This window comes from Kryptolebias marmoratus, linkage group LG16 (genome assembly GCF_001649575.2).
Source record: "Kryptolebias marmoratus isolate JLee-2015 linkage group LG16, ASM164957v2, whole genome shotgun sequence".
NCBI lineage: Eukaryota > Metazoa > Chordata > Actinopteri > Cyprinodontiformes > Rivulidae > Kryptolebias > Kryptolebias marmoratus.
In genome coordinates this window covers 28,900,764-28,904,274 of record NC_051445.1, presented here as the reverse complement: position 1 = coordinate 28,904,274, position 3,511 = coordinate 28,900,764, and positions in this window count along the sequence as shown.

Below are 3,511 nucleotides of genomic sequence, written 5' to 3'. Positions count from 1 at the left end.
GCTCTCAGTAGGCAGTGCTGTCTGGACGGATGCTCAGGTGGGTGTCAGGTAGACTGGCTGGAATGAGGCTGTGGTTGAAGGTCTTTGGTCTCAAGAGGAATGGCGAGACAGAGTTTATCTTATGTTCTGACCAATTTTTCTTAACTTCACTAACTTTTCCTAAATTAAAGTACCTCCAAACTATTGGCATAAAATAGAGCTATACATTATTTGGCAAAATGTTTAATTTTTATTAAGGGTGCCAGTGTACATCCCTTCACACAGGCCAGGCAGCCTTAGAAAGGCCCAAACAGCTGCCAACATCATCTGAATTTCACAATACGCCATGTAGCCTCCAAGCCCAAACAGCAGAAATCCTGTGTGGAGTGAAACTATAATATCGACACTCCTTACCAGTTAGAATAATGTATTAATGTTCTGTAATTCTATAGATTGTATTAACCTGAGGGTGAGTGTAACTCTGCTCTAGCTGGGGAGGTCATGGGAGTTTATGGGACTGCTCGTACTAAGCACGGAAGATAACGTGGTCTGGGGGAGTCAGCTAAGCGGAAGCCGGAACCCCTCCGAAGGAGGACACCTGCAGAAGATGGAGAAAAACAAGTCCATATACAGGGTTCCGGAAAGATGACCGAAGGAGGATGGGCCAGCTCTTTGTTTAGGTTAAATGCTATGTCTTAGTGATTTAGGTCAGACATCTTCTGGTGTTCCTGCTGTGAGCTGGTAAGGAGTGTCTCCCTTAGTACTAAGGCTATCCCGTTAATTTTTATTTATTTTTTTCCTTATGATGCCTTTTTGGCCTTTATCTGCACACCTGTTAAAAAAATTAAAAGTAAATTATGCACCAAATCTTGCAGCTCAATAAGGAATTGTGTACTTTGTCTTCTGGTACCATTATAAAATTTGCAAAAAAAAAAAAAACCTTCAGGAAATAAAATAATGAAGATCAATAGGATTTTGGCAAAACAAATGGGGAATGGGGGAAAATCCGGCCTTATTTGGAGCTCCATAGCTCAGACATACTTCACTGTACAAACATTATTAAAGGTTTAAACAGGTCACAGAAAATAAAAACTTTCATGTCTGCACTGACATAGTTGGTATCTTCAACAGTTTTTATACAATAATAGTTTAGGTTTTAATATTTGTACAAATTTTTTCTATGGAATATTTTACTAAAACTTGATGAAGTCACATTAACTTTTGAGAAGTCTTTTTAAAAATGTTTTGCCTAGATTATGTGGCGCATTCACACGGGATAACAATGCTGAAATTTACAGATATCTTTGGGTAAGTTATTAATGCGCTGCGTCTTTCTTAAAATTCGCTTACGTGAGTTGATGTTAAAATTACCTTTCAGGCTTTGGCCACAGCTACCATGCTATATAGTAGGCTACAAACAGAAGAAAATTATTCTTACCACAAAGAGATATGCATGATATGAGCCAACATTTACATATGATTTTGCTCGTTCTCTTCAGCCTATTCTTTTTTTATGGTGACCATTATGGGTCGCTAAAGTTTTGCTGGCCTGGGACACAAAAGGTTATTCATGCACTCTGATGCAGCCTTCATTGCCCACACAAACAGCCTAATTACAAATTGGATCCTGCTTATTTCTGTCCAAATCACAGAGATGCCTATTCAGATTGGATTAGTTATATCACAGGACCTCAGAGGTCAGAAAAATATAGTAGGTAATTTGCAGGGGAATTTTTACTTTACAAATTACTGACATGGCTGATTCACATGCAATTAAGAACACAAACCATAATTATTACAAACAGCGTCTTGTCCCTAGGTAAAACTAATCCTGTGGAATAGGGCTTAAGTCATACTAAAATAAACTAAGGAAAACTAAACAAAATATAATAAACTGATAGTAAGCTAACATAAGCTAAACTAGGTTTTAAAAACCTCAGCTGAATAGCTCAGAAATGATACAAGCTTAGATTGACTAAACTAAAGGTACCAGAAGGCTAACTAAAAGTACCAAAAGGCCAACTAAGAGTTAAAACATTTCAATAAAAGGCCAAGTAAGGATGCCAAAAAGCTATTTAAAAAAAAACCCTAAAGGCAGCATTGGATGTAAAAACAAAAACATTGGGTGGATGAGGAGAACAAAATCAAAAAAGAAAGAAAAAAAAATGTCTGCACATAGCAACATTTAAAACAACATAAAAACAGAGATATGTGGAACGGGAGAGGGATGAGTGGGGGATGGGGGTGTAGAGGGAGGGAGGAATGGGGAGGGTGCCAGTGAAGACAGTGACTTTAGGGGGAGGTAAGCCCATGAACACTGTCCCAGACAGCCCTCCCTGCCATAGTCCTGTTACTGTTAGTCTTTTAACGCTGACTCAGTGGAGCCAGATTCAAATAGCAAAACTGTTTAGGTCAGGCAGACGCCATTAATTTTCCTGTCTTCCTTAGAGTTCTCACCGGTACATCTCAATGATGATTCTAATCAGCCAAATTCATGTGGCCATTTCCGCTGGATTGAGCTAATAACTTCTCCAAGGTCAATTCCATCCCACCAGCGAGTTCCAGGGTTCATATCTGGCCCGCGAATCACAAGAGTCGCGTCTAGTCTGCGTCTCTGCTCAACACAGCATTTGAGTCTGAGCGTTAACCGCTCAGCACATCCCTTCACACAGGCCAGGCAGCCTTAGAAAGGCCCAAACAGCTGCCAACATCATCTGAATTTCACAATACGCCATGTAGCCTCCAAGCCCAAACAGCAGAAATCCTGTGTGAAGTGAAAACTATAATATCGACACTCCTTACCAGTTAGTCATGTATTAATGTTCTGTAATTCTATTGATTGTATTAACCTAAGGATGAGTATAACTCTGCACTAGCTGGCGAGGGCATGGGAGTTTATGGGACTGCTGGTACTAAGCACAGAAGGGTTCCGGAGAGATGACTGAATGAGGATGGGCCAGCTCTTTGTTTTGGTTAAAATGCTATGTCTTAGTGATTTAGCTCAGACATCTTCTGGTGTTCCTGCTGTGAGCTGGTAAGGAGTGTCACCCTTAGTACTAAGGCTAATAAATCTTTGTAACTGAAGATACTGTTTCTGACCATTTTTGACTCCTGGTTTCTCTGTGCATTTTCCGGTCCGTCATGAGGAGAGGTTTTTTAAAGTTTGAGTTTCATTTAGGTAATATTTTGTCTCCTCAACACCTGTTAACAAAATTCCAATTATGTATTGTATTATGTTATTATGTTATGTATTTGTGGCTGACTTGCTGTCATTCCCAAACACTTCCATTTTCTTTCTTCCATTATGTGTGCTCGGCCACCATTGCACTACCTCTTTCCTAATTTGTACTCATCAGTGTTGTTTTTAATGCTTTAATTTTGAACTTGTTGTCATAGTTTTGGTGTTTTGTTTGATTGTTCTGCTTTGTTTGTTTTGCTTTGGTTGTCTTTTAAGTTTCTGTGTTCATGTCTTGTCACTATTCACCTCCTCAGTGTTTTTCCATTCATGACTGCCACGCCCACCTCACCTGCT